Source organism: Pelodiscus sinensis, chromosome 2 (genome assembly GCF_049634645.1).
Source record: "Pelodiscus sinensis isolate JC-2024 chromosome 2, ASM4963464v1, whole genome shotgun sequence".
NCBI classification, from domain to species: Eukaryota; Metazoa; Chordata; order Testudines; family Trionychidae; genus Pelodiscus; species Pelodiscus sinensis.
The window spans coordinates 42,713,232-42,727,082 of NC_134712.1; the positions used below are offsets into that span (position 1 = coordinate 42,713,232).

General features: G+C 41.9%; 1 protein-coding gene across 2 annotated transcripts in view; it reads right to left on the bottom strand.

Moving 5' to 3' along the window:
- SLC26A7 (solute carrier family 26 member 7) overlaps positions 1-13,851 on the bottom strand; it is a 172,184-nt gene that overhangs the window by 150,300 nt on the left and 8,033 nt on the right. Inside the window, exon 1 of one of the 2 annotated variants that reach the window (XM_075920402.1) lies at positions 10,205-10,342. The exons of the other annotated variant lie outside the window; for it this stretch is intronic. The gene's annotated coding sequence lies outside the window, so the exon portion shown is untranslated. Of the gene's footprint in view, positions 1-10,204; positions 10,343-13,851 lie in introns of those variants that run through there. 2 annotated transcript variants of the gene reach the window in all.

The following is a 13,851-nucleotide window of genomic DNA, read 5'->3' on the forward strand; positions in this document are numbered from 1 at the left end:
AGCGTAAAGACAGCAAGACTAAGTGCTGATGCAGTTTTTTATTTAATCTAGTATGAAAATGAGACAAGAAGAAGAAGATGTGGAAATTTAATTTTTTTTTCCATTTTGTTTTTGAAATACACCTTAAAATTAAGACATTACACTCAAGAAAATGAGGTATTAAGACACTGAGAGCTTTGACTCTTCTACTTTGTCTAAATTAAGCAAGTATTTAAGAAATGGAGCTATACTGGTTATCCACAGACCTCTTGAAGCTCAATGACTTGCAAAATACAGCACTAGTACTATTTCTTGATATTGTGGTATTGCATAAATGTCCCACCTGAGACTGTGCCCCCACTGTGCCACACAGTAAAAGCCCACTTGGAAAAGCATACTCAGACAAGGCAGACAAAAGCAGGACTTGAAACTGAGACACAGGAACTTATCCAAGTCACACAACAGGTCAGTTGCAAAACTTCCTGAATCCCAGCCATACTTCCCATCCATTAGACCACCATTGAGGGTCCAAGAGTTTCACTTTTATACATTCAAAATAATTTTGCATTGTTATTTCATTTGCAATATTCATTTTAATTTTAAACCTTTCCCCCCACTGCCCTTGACCATAGCTAACACATTCATAGACTTCAATAGCTTATGGGACCCCAAGGCCATGTCTACACTATAGAGAAGATCGAAGCAGTAGCAGCTGATCTTCCCGGGTTTGAATTAGCAGGTCTAGTGAAGACACACTAATTTGAACAGAGAGGGCATGCCCATTGATGCCAGTAGTCCTGCTTCTATAAGGAGTAAGGGAAGTCAAAGAGAGAGTGTGTGCTCCCTTCGACTTCCCACAATGTGGACAGCACCAAAACTCAAATTAAGATACTTCAACTTAAGCTACGCAATTAATGTAGCTGAAATTGTGCATCTTAATTTGAACTTATCATCTCACAAAAACCGAGGTAAAATGTGTAGTTATTTATAAAATGGACTTGACAGCTCTGAATTGGCTGCTGAATAAAATTCTAATAATTTTTTTGTAGATTTTCAAGTCATTTTCATTCCTGCAGCCATTATTTAAATAAATGATTACCTGAAATAGTGTGAACACTGATCTGGATAGTAGTACAAGAAGCCAACCAATCTGAAGTCTCCTTTCATAATGAACACTCGAGTTAAATTAGTTTTATTTCTTTACTCCAGAATTTTAATTCGTTTTTTTTTTAAGAGTTATATACATGTGCTATCTGAATTCATCTGTAGGGCCAAATTTTCAAACCAGACACTATACAGTGTGAAAGTAAGCCAGCTCCTCAAAACAAATGCAGGAATCTGCAGGTTCAGATACTGTATCACAAATAAATTGAAAAAAAATTGGTCCTTGTAATTTTACTGTAAAACAATTTGTTTGGAAACTTAATGGAATTAAAAAACCCAAATAGAACTCAATAGTTTAATTACATTTACATAAAAATAATTAATACTGCATTCATGTAATCCCAGGTCTGAACTCCATCAACAAGTTCAGAGACAGCATGCTCTAGTGGTTTTGAGCAAGGGACTGGATCTGGTGACCTGAATCTGGTGACCTAGCTATATACTTCACTCTGCCAGTGACTTGCTATGTGACATTTTAGACAATGGCTCACTAGCAATATATAATGCAATAAACAGGCAAAGTAATCATAAAAGCAGTATGTTTAACAAAGCTGTTTCCACAATAATATGATCAGGATTTGTTGTTTCCATCTATATCACATGCAGGAACAATCCATAGACAGACACTCTCATCCCAGCATTTAGTTCCTTCTGAAACCAACTCTCTTTCTCCCGTGCAATACATAAAATTACAAACTAGTCATTTAACCCTTCCAGCCTTATCTCCTCTAACAAAATTAATATTTCAAAACTGTTAATGTGGTCAAGCCTCGAGTATTTTTTACAGCATGCTATGACAAGCAAGCTTGAATGTGAGCATACACTTAGAAATTCCTCACTCAGAAATAAAGAATAAATAGATGATGACATATGATACTTAGCAGGCTTGCTTCTATATAGGATTTATACTTACATAAACAATGATATCTTCACTATCGGGTCTAAGTACAAATCCTAGAGCATTCACAAATGGTTACATACATATAATGTAATTAAGACACAGAGTTCCATTTCAAAATTTGTATTTAGATGCTATTCATACCAACCAACATCCCTTTAAAAGGTCAAGTGGATTTTTTTTCAAGGTTTAGATCTGAGTTTCTATCACCATCTTATATGGAGCTGTTCATTCACTATAGTCTGCCTTAGAGAGTTTAATCTATCAACAAGCTGCACATCATTTCTGCACGAGGCAATGCACAAATCACTTTCTTCCTATTTGTTAATGTAACAAAATGGTTTCATTTTGGCCTAAATGACATGACAGTGTCCTATTAAAAAACAAATATCTTGTAAACAGACAATTTAGAATAATTACTTCTCATGAGAAAGATATACAGTGTGACAGAAGCTGATTTTCATGTTATAATACAGAATCCCATCTCTTGCACACCTACGAATAGAGCCTTGCAAATCTGTGGCTATCTGCTTTATATCCACAGTTTATTTATGTGGATATGGATGCAGCTGCAGATACAAATTTTATATCTAGAACCCTGCAAATTTCCAGCTATCTGCCTTACATCTGCATCCATGGATGTCAATACGGATATCCGCGGCTCATTTTTGCAGACACAGATGCAGATGTGGATACAAATTTTGTATCTGCACAGGGCTTGACCCATGAGTACTACCATCTGACCAGGAAAACTAGAAAAATAAAATGGTAATGGAGTTAAAAAGAGAAATAGATGTCAAGTATGAGAGAAGTTACCAAAGACTTTCAAGGCCTAGTTATGAATGTTTCTGAACCAGGAAGAGCAAGTCCTAATGTAATTACGCAGATGATATAAAATGCTGTATATTTAGTTTTAATAACTTTAGTTATACTTCTTAGTATGTGCAGATTCATGACAAGATCACAATTAATTAGTAATTCCATATAATTTGACTTTTTTTTTTTGCTCAATTATATAGAGCAGGGTTTCCCAACCTATGGGTTGGGACCCAAATATGGGTCGCCATTACATTTCAAAAGGGTTGCCAGGTGTCTCCCCAGGTGGCTCTTAAGGAGCCATTCACACATTTTTTTGAATTGCCCTGGGTCACCAAGTCCTCCTGAATTGTCAAAATGTGTCCCCATCTGGAAAAGGTTGGGAACCACTGATATAGAGCAATAAACAAATACATATCTGTAAAAAACAAAAACGTTACAACAGTTTTGCGACTTCATCTATTGTAGCTGTCAACTTCAACTGCTGGGTGTATTATGTCTAACTCAAACGAGTAACTTTAGCTCTTAAGCAAGTTATGCTGTAAATCATCAGTAAAATTAACAATATAAATTAAGGTGATGTTTGCTTTCCTGCTGCTCAACTATCTGTGTTACTGAAAGTAACTGTGGTTACAAAATTGCATTTTTTTTTATAATACTGATCATCCTAGTCACATTAATTTGGAGGAAGATGTATTTATTCCAATGTATTTTGAGTGCAGTTTTTAATTATATCGCATGGTTTAATGCAGAGTTGAAAGTTCAATACCCAGCACAAACGTAGTTTATTCCCTAAGCCCCGTGACTTTAGGAGGATGTAGGGAAAAGGTAAGATAAACAACAACAAAACAAAGAATGAAATGTGTGTGTGCATATAGATATAGGTATATAGATATGAATGAACACATACATATCCTGAGGGCTAGCTGCCTCAGGGAATTGCTAATGGAATCCAGAGCCTTTTACTTCTCAGTCACTGACTTCATTACAGCCAAAGAGAGTAATAACGAAAAGCTGTTACTACAGCCAAGGTGTTGGCCTAAGCGAAATTAGTTTGTTGGCCTAACTTCAGGTCCCGGTAGAAAATATCTATATTTTATAAAGAAATCACATGGTTGGAATTCTTGCAAGTAGTCTAAACAGAGAGGCGAGGACCAAATAGACAAAGAATACATTACCGCCTCTTCTTTCTGAGTTCTTTACGAGAAGGTTGGAAGCACATTAAACACAGAGGTTTATGGTGACTGTAGTTTAGCTACAAGGGGGTTGTTTTAAAGAATTTCAGTAAAGTATCTGTATCACAAAATGTGTTACAAGAACATAATCCAATTTGTTGGGATGGGAATTCTGTGATGCAGACTGAAAACTGGCTGAGACAAAGAGTTTAAAAAAGACAGAGTATTGGTCAACGTTACTAGGTCCAATTTATTTGACCTCTTCCCTCTCTTCGGTTTAGGGTTTTTAAAATATAAGTATACCTGTTGGTCTGTATTTATATTAAAGAAAGTGCATGGTCAAAGAAATGCTGCTAGCATTTGAAGCAGAAAATAGCAATGTTTGTGATGGTCCATAGTTGTTGGGGGAGTTCTGACTTGATTTTATGCTATTACATATCTTCAGGCCAGAACATGGCCTATAATTTTAGGAGAAATTCAAAAAAGGGTTATTTACCTGTCTGACATTCACAAAACGTACACATTCCAGCCATATGTTTAGAAAACCTTGCCCACACTGAGCACATTCTTGTTTTTTGGAAAGTATATTGCATGCTTCCGAGTTCCGTTTTACAGTAATATGCAGAATGGAGTCCTCTTTGGTTAGCTGACTGAAAATAAATCTTGCTGCTATTTCCTGAATTATTTAACAGAGAGAGAATACAACTCTTTAAATATTTTCACAATGTGTGGTATTACATCAAAATAAAAACTATTTTACCACCTAAAACTGAATGACTAATTCTAGCCCTGTAAAGATTTATGAATACTTAAAGACCAAACAGCAAGTTAGAACAATGGTGAACTACCTGTACTGCCACGCCCATTAACTTCACAGTCCAGAAAGTCTCTAATTATTTGCACTGCAGCATTGCCATTTCTATTTGGTTCATTAACTCTATGCTGCTAAGTCAGTTTGCTGCCACCTGCACTTGTCTTCACATTTCTCTCCCATCCTTTTTCATCTTGTCCTTTCTATTCAACCCTCCATCATGCTGGGTTCTGATATGCATGACCTTTGACCTCTATTAGCACAGTCAGCTTAGTTTTGCATTGAAAGAATGAAAGACATTTTTTAAAAATTGTTATATAAACTATTTTAAAATATTAAACATCAATGAAAATTTACAAAAACCAAACACCAGAGCCATCAAGAAATTGACTCTTATTTACAATAACTTTGTCCTCTCTTTTCCTACCTTCCCCCCTTCTTCCAAATTCCTTTGGCATCGTATTTATTTCAGTTTAAATTGTACATTTTTTTCTGAGGAAGGACAGTCTTATTGTTCCATACATTGTCATGCACATCTATTGCCCTGGATGAATCACCACCACTAAACTTATTATATTTTTCCATTGTCTACATCCATCACTGAATATTCAATTCCAATGTAATGACTATATTATATGCTTAACATGGATGGTTGTGAAGGTAGGGCTGGGGGAGGCAAGCTTCCAGTCCCACCCCCTTTGCTGAGGCTCTGCCCCTTCCTCTGCCCCATCAGCCCCGGGGAGGTGGAGTAGCATGCCATTCACACGGCCCCCCTCCTACGATGGGGAAGGGAGGGCAGCAGGCAGACACGTGCTTGCCTCAGCCTCACCAGCCCTGGGGCACTGCGGAAGAAGGAGGGTACACTGTGGCCCCAGCCTCCACAACTCAGGAGCACCAGGGAAGGAAGGAGGGCGTGCCCGTTGGCCCAGCCTCTCCAGCCCCAGAGCACCAGAGTGAGGGAGAAGGGCATGCAACGCAGCCCCAGCCACAGAGCACTGGGAGGGCAGGCGCTCGGGGCAGCAACACTCCACCTCCAGAACATCTTCAGCAGGCATTCTGGGGGTGCAGTGTGGGTAGGGCCATGCCTGGCAGTTTGGGAAAACAAAGCCTTCCCCTGCCTAGGCTACCAGACACCCATGATGCTTAAAAATGATTAGAGGGCTGGAGCAGCTGACTTATGAGGAGAGGCTCGGGGATTTGGGTTTATTTAGTCTACAGAAGAGAAGAGTGAGGGGGCATTTGAGAGTAGCCTTCTGCTACCTGAAGGGAGGTTCCAAAGAGGATGGAGAGAGGTTGTTCTCAGTAGTGACGGATGACAGAACAAGGAGCAATGGTCTCAAGTTGCAGTTGGGGAGGTCTAGATTGGATATTAGGAAAACCTATTTTACTAGGAGGGTGGTGGAGGGATTACCTAGGGAGGTGGTAGAATCTCTATCCTGAGAGGTTTTTAAGTCCCGGCTTAACAAAGATCTGGCTGGGATGATTTAGCTGGAGTTGGTCCTGCGTGGGGCAGGAGTTGGACTCGATGACCTATTGAGATCTCTTCCAGCGCTATGATTTTATGATTAAAACACTTCCAAAATTTTGTTCAAATAGTGCAGCAACCCCGAGATGGCAGAACACTCTGGCTGTGTCTAGACTGGCAAGTTTTTCCGCAAAAGCGGCTGCTTTTGTGAAAAACTTGCCAGCTGTCTACACTAGCCGCTTTGAATTTGCGCAAGAACACTGATGATCTAATGTAAGATTGTCAGAGTTCTTCCGCAAATACAGTGACTCTCCCATTCAGGAAAAAGCCCTCTAATGCAAATGCTATTGAGCAAGAGGGCCAGTGTAGACAGCTGAGAACCGTTTTGCGCAAAAAAGCCCCAATTGCGAAAATGGTGATCGGGGCTTTCTTGCACAAAACCACGTCTAGACTGGCACAGACGCTTTTCCGCAAAAAGTGCTTTTGCGCAAAAGCGTCCGTGCCAATCTAGACACTCTTTTCCACAAATGCTTTTAACGGAAAAACTTTTCCGTTAAAAGCATTTGCAGAAAATCATGCCAGTCTAGACGTAGCCTCAATGAATTTCAATGGGGATTCTGGCGCAGCAAGTAGTACTACAGCAGGCTGTGAATCGTTACTTTGCTCATATAATGCTTGGTCTAAAAGCACTTTCCAGATACTCATATACAAGCATATCAGAGAAGTCTGACTAAACTACAGCATATTTGTTTTCTGAGGCTATTAATGGGGACTTAAAAAAATCTAAATGGCTAGTCCTCAGTTGTAAAATCATTCTCTTTAGAGCTGTGTCTTTAAGATAAAGAATACTTGTTTCTTTTCTAAGACTGACAGACATTAAAATCAAGTTATGTGAGAAATTTACAGAACTGTTAATTCTCCAACTACTAATTCATTATTAATATTCTTGGTGCCACTGAATGAAATTTATACATGACTTTCAGGGCCCCATCTCATAAAAGCATGACTTTTAGGAATACAAGATCAGTTCCGCCCACCATTAAGCTGAGGAAGTACAATTCAAGGATTAGAATCCTAATAATTGACAAGCAAACAGACTTATCAAGAGAGAATGTATACAGGCAGTCCCCGACTTACGCGGATCCGACTTGTGTCGGATCCGCACTTACGAACGGGGCTTTCTCGCCCCGGAGGTCGGGGCGAGAAAGCCCCGTTCGTAAGCTGCTCCGGTGCCCCTGGTCTGCTGGAGACCGTCTCCAGCAGACCAGGGGCACCGGGCGGGTTCCCGCGCTTCTGAGACTTTGCCAGAGCAAAGCCTCAGAAGCGCGGGGAACCGCCGCTGCTGCCGCTTCAGTCTGGGTGCCTGTGGTCTGCTGGGGACGGTCCCGAGCAGACCACAGGCACCCGGACTGAAGCCGCAGCCGCGGGGGGGTCCCGCGCCCCCCCGCTGCCGCTTTGCTCCCCGTGTCCCTGGTCTGCTGGGGGGGGGGTGCAGCTAGTGTGCTCCTCCCCCCCCCCCCAGCAGACCAGGCTTTTGTTTTGGACTCTGGGGCAGAGCAGCTGGGGCGCTGCCGATTGGTCCTGCAGCGCCGCTCTGGGCACTACTGGACCAACCCGGCAGCACCCCAGCTGCTCTGCCCCAGGTCCTGATTCAGCCGCTGCTGGTCAGTTTCAGCAGCGGCTGAATCAGGACGCCTGGGGCAGAGCAGATGGGGTGCTGCTGGGTTGGTCCAGTAGCACCGAGGAGCGGCGCTACTGGAGCAACCCAGCAGCACCCCAGCTGCTCTGCCCCAGGCGTCCCCAAGTCAGACGCTGCTGAAACTGACCAGCGCTGACTACAGGAAGCCCCAGGCAGAGTTGCTCTGCCCCGGGCTTCCTGGAATCAGCTGCTGATCAGTTTCAGCAGCAGCTGACTTGGGGATGCCTGGGGTTCTTAAGTTGATTCTGTATGTAAGTCAGAACTGGCGGTCAGTTTCAGCAGTGTCTGAATCTGGACGCCAGTTCCGACTTACATACAGATTCAATTTAAGAACAAACCTACAGTCCCTATCTTGTACGTAACCCGGGGACTGCCTGTACTGACAATACATGGCCTCACTTCCTCTGTTTCAGATTTAGCATTTAAGGAAGTTGGATTTTGGATAAGTATAGTTATTTTATAAATGGACTTAATGGACTAAAACTATCTTAAGACTTCCCTAAACAAAAATAATAGGAAATTAAGGTAAACAAACTAGAAATTTAGGGTCTGATCATGGAGCATTAAAATCAATAGAGTTTCAAAAACAATCTCAAGAGAAGCAGTGCTGGACCAGAATGAGGATTTTAACATTTTGAAACAGATGTGAGGCCTCTCCCTATCTGGGATTACAGTATTATTGCCAAAGTTTTCAATAGTGAATACTCTTAGGGTGCATCTATACTGCACTGTTTTTCCAGAATGATGTCCATTATTCCAGAAAAACAATACTGGCATCCACACTGCAATTGCATTATTTCAACAGAAAGTCAAAATAACGGAGAGCTTTTTCTGATGGCAGTAAAAACCTCATTCCACGAAGAATAAGCCTTTTTCCAAACAAGCTTTTTCTGAAAAAGGTGTGTGTGGATGTTCTATTTCGAAATAAGCTTTTCCGGAAGATCTCTTCCGCAAAAACTTATTCCAAAAGAAGATCAAAGGAGCACGCAGGTTCTCAATCAGGGATCACCTACAACATTTTAACCTGCTACTAATCTCCCATCTGTATAGCAATTTTAAGGAAAGTCTGCCCCCATGACTGAATTTTTTCCTCTCTGTAGTAATCGCTATTGTTTTACAGATAGGTACAGAAACAACTTGACAAAAAGCAATCATTGACATGTGGACTTCACTCCTTCATGCTTGTGTATACATCTTTAGACACTGATATGTTCACTGACCAACTATTCATAATTAATTTCTGGTTCATTAATATAGCTCAGAAATGAGAAGGCAACAATTGTAGTCTGCTTTATAAAGTTCTTAATTCTAATGACTAGTCTGCCTCTTTAGGTAGAAAACAAACAGGCTAAGGCTAGAGGGAGGGGAAAAAGAAAACCTTAAAGATTTTTCCCTGAATTGTTCCTCTCACACACAGATCTCAGGATCACCTCGTTCTGTCTGAAACCAGGAAATGCTTTTTAGGATTGGCTTCTGCTCTACCAATGGCAGATGAGGACAAAAGAAAGGTAACTCTGGGCTGCACAGATGTTTGCACAAATAACTGCTGTATCAGAAAAACAAACCCACTCCAACCACAATCAATTTGTACCTAGGGACTACCATAAAGGAAGCCATATGTGTACCAAGATAGATGTGCATAGATCCCTATATGAAGCTAGCTGTACGGAGCTGGGCAGAAATGGTTCTTAATTGGCAGCATTTCCTTTTCCTATGCGAAAAGGGGGAGAATTCACAATCAAATCCATTTAGGGATAACCCTGGGGTATGACTTTTAAGCCTTACATTTTCCTGCTTAGGAGTAACTATGCAGACAGACATTTTATTCTCTAGCCAAGCTTCTACTTCTAGAGAGAATGAGGCTTATCTAAAATTAGTCCTATATTTTACAAACTGTCCTTTTGTTCTGCCTCTTCTATATCAGAAAATATCTAGAAAGATTATTTCTCAGCCTGTGACTCTGACTGAAGGTACTGTATTTCTTTCGGTAGATTACAAGAAATATCTGCAGACATTCTCTCCATTCACACCTCCCTAAAGCATCCTCATGTCCTGCTCTCAGATATGGGCATTTTTTCCCAAATTTCCAAAGAGATTGCCATCTTATTCTGTGCAAAATACCTAGCATTAAAATTATTAATATATTAAAAAGGAGAACGAACCCACAGGGAAAAGATTAGCTTTTCAGAATACTTACCCAACTGCTGGCTTTGTTCCTGATTTCCCTTAACAACCCATTCTCTAAAAACAGAATTTTTAAACAATGTGCATTTGTAACAGAATTAGAAAGTGCCATAGCTCTGCTCTGTTGGTTTTCAAGAGTCAGCCTATCTACTGCTGTGTGCACATTAAGGTCTGCTTTCCAGATGGCACATAGTTAAAAAAAAAATCTGTTCTGCTTTGCTGATGTGTATTCCTGAAGTACGCTCAGCTGCTGTTTAAGTCAGACATTCTTTTTTGCTTACTCACTGAATACAATTATATGAAACTTTATGTTGCTTACAGGCTTTTTGGTCAAAAATAGCCCTCTGAAAGGAAGAGTGTCATGTGGACAAAAATAAGCCAGTTTTAGAAAGATATTCTAGTTTGGACTACATTGCTCTGTTTCTTGCAAAAGCTGCTGTGTGTGTATAATTTAAATCAGGATGAAATGTCTGGTTTAACTTCATATTTAAATACCTAATTATTTCCTAGTGCATCTCTTTTCACACATTTCATATATTGACGACTTGATGCTTTCTAGAATTATTTATTAAGCATTGAAAGTATACTGGTCCTTACATAAACAACTGCAGAAGCCTATCTTCAGGAGATTATTTGGCTAAATTGGCAAATATTATGCTCTTTTAAAAATCAGAAACATTTTAATTACCTGCAGAAACATAAACGTTAATTTATTTATTTATCATACCACTATCACTGACATACACGTTACTCCTCACCAGCGAACAGGTGAGTGCTAACAGGGATGTTAGAGTGGTGTTATAATGTTGATTTGTTTATAATGTAATGTAATTGTTGTAAATAGGATGTAGGTAACGTGCACACTTAAAGGAGCGGTTGATGCCATCAGTAAGTAAAAACAAAATGGAGTTTTGGAAAACAAAATGGAGTTTCTGGAAAGTCAGTTAAACTTTTCCCACCTTGAGTGTCTGCACCCAGTACCAAAATTGCACTAGGCACACAAGATCCTTTGCACCCAGCCCGGAATTGTGCACACCACCCTACACAAGTTTAGTTTACAGTTTACCTGCCAAAGGTTCTAAAAGGGAAAAAAAAAAGCACTGCACCCAGGCGTGGGTGGTCAGTGTTCCAGTCTGTGTCTGCGAGGGCAGCACAGCACCACAGAGGGAAAGGGCATAGGGATCATTCACAACTGCAGTGGGTTCCCACACCATGCTGTGGTGAAGGCTCAGCACTGGTGATCTGGGATACACCAAGCAGAGGTGTTTGATCTCTACCCGCCTCGGACCATAACATCGTCACCATCCCTGAAACACTCCGTTGTGGTGAAGGCCCAACAAGAATCATCCCAGAACTGAGAGGGATCACTTGCGGTTCCTCCCTAAGGACTAGCCTGAGCCCAAAGGTAGAAGGTTGCAAGCAGCAGTACCACCATTGGCAATACAGAGTCTGTTGTAACGTATAAATACCTTACCTGTATTGGGGTCTTTCTGTCTTCCTTCTCTTCTGTTTTGGGGTAGGGGTTGGATTTGTTGGTTGTTGTTTTTTGTTCTTGTTCATGCACTTGTCAAATTAAATTCTACAATATATTAGTGAACTCTAATCTGGACTCCAAGCGTGTTTTTTTTGGGGTGGGGGGGGAGAAATCACCGGTGATCAGATACGGTGTCAAGGGCCTCCCTTCTGGTAACCAGAGCATTTAACATCATCAATCAGATCCCTTATCCTAAATTCTAAATTAATTCAAAAGATTATGCTTGTTACTGAGACTCTGGGGTAACAGGGAGTTTAGAGAGAGAGTTCTCTAGGTAAAGGAGAAGCAGATACAGGACTCTTGAGGGAAGTGTGTGGTGTTATTGTGGCTTTCTTACTGCGTGCTGAGCTTGTGTTTGTGAATGAGGGTTGGTGTGTGTTCTTTTCTTTTGTTTTTTCCCCCTATGTTTGTGAGTGAGGCTTTTTTTTTCTCTCCACATCCCCTCCCTCTCTCCTTCATGGAGTGTATGCTGTGATTGGCAGGTGGAAACTGTTGGCTTCTAATTAAAGTTTGAATTCTAGAAGCCTCTGCTGATTGGCTGAGCCTTGGTAGGGAAAGGGACTTTCAGGCACTCCAGGGCTTTATAAGGCAGTGGGCAAGCGACCAAGGAGCTTGCGAAGGAGGTGAGTGCTAACAGGGAGTTTAGAGAGGGAGTTGGGAAGGGGAGAGAGAAGGGCGTGAGGTTCTCTTGCCTTTCTTTTTAAATCCCTTCTCTAAGACAGCAGCGATGGATGTTGATAGGTCTGCTGTTACCTGCACGGAGTGTGCCATGTTTGTCTTCCTCCCAGAAGAAAGAACGGATTTCATCTGCACTAAGTGCAAGCTGGTCGCTATTTTGGAAGAAAAAATTGGAGGACTGGAGGCCCAAGTGTCGACCCTATGCTCGATCAGAGAGGATGAAGACTTCCTTGATAGAAGGCAGCGTTTGATCCTTCAAGCACAGCAGGCGGAGGAGCCGGAGAGGGCAGTACAGGACCAGGAAGAGAACTGGCAGCATGTAACTTCTAGAAGGGGAAAAAGGCCAGCACGGGAATCTCCCAATGCTATAGAGGTAAGTAATCGCTTTCAGGCTCTCTCCACAGGCTCTGCAGTGCTGAATGCTTTGGAAGGGAACACCATCTACTGGAAGGCATGGGATGTGTAGGCCTAGGGATGGGGGTTCCACGGCCACCACCCCTAAAAGAAAACGATGGGTGGTGGTGGTCAGGGACTCCCTCCTAAGAGGGACTGAGCCATCCATCTGCTGTCCGGACCTGGAATCTCAAGAGGTGTGCTGCTTACCGGGAGCTCGCATTCTGGATGTGACTGAGAGGTTTACCAAACCTTCGGATCGCTACCCCTTCCTGCTTCTCCATGTGGGAACTAACGATATGGCCAAGAATGACCTTGAGAGGTTACTGCAGATTATGTAGCGCTAGGAAGAAGGATCCAAGAATTCGGAGCGCAAGTGGTGTTCTCGTCCATCCTCCCTGTTGAAGGGAAAGGACTAGGCAGGGATCGTCGAACTGAGGAAGTAAATGAGTGGTTGCGCAGGTGATGTCGCAGAGAGGGCTTTGGTTTCTTCAACCATGGGACTCTGTTCCGGGCTCAAAAATTGTTAGGAAGAGATGGGATCCACCTAACCAAGAGAGGAAGGAGCATCTTCGCAGGCAGGCTTGCAAACCTAGTGAGGAGGGCTTTAAACTAGGTTCATCAGGGGACGGTGACCAAAACCCTGAGGGGAGTAGGAAAGTCGGATACCGGGAAGAAATGCAAAGAGGAACAAGCAACAAAGGAGGACCCCTGATTCGAATGGAGAAGATAGGGCAATCAACTGGTTATCTGAGGTGTTTGTACACTAATGTGAGAAGCCTGGGCAACAAATAGGAAGAACTGGAGGCCCTGGCCTAGTCCAAGAAATATGATTTAATTGGGATAACAGAGACTTGGTGGGATGACTCGCATGACTTGATCGCTGCCATGGGAGGGTATAGACTGTTCAGGAAGAACAGGCAGGGGAGAAAAGGAGGAGGAGTTGCACTGTATGTAAGAGAGCACTATGTTGCTCTGAACTCCAGTATAAAGAGGGAGAAAAACCCGTTGAGAGTCTATGGGTTAAGTTTAAAGGAGCAAACAACAGCAGTGAT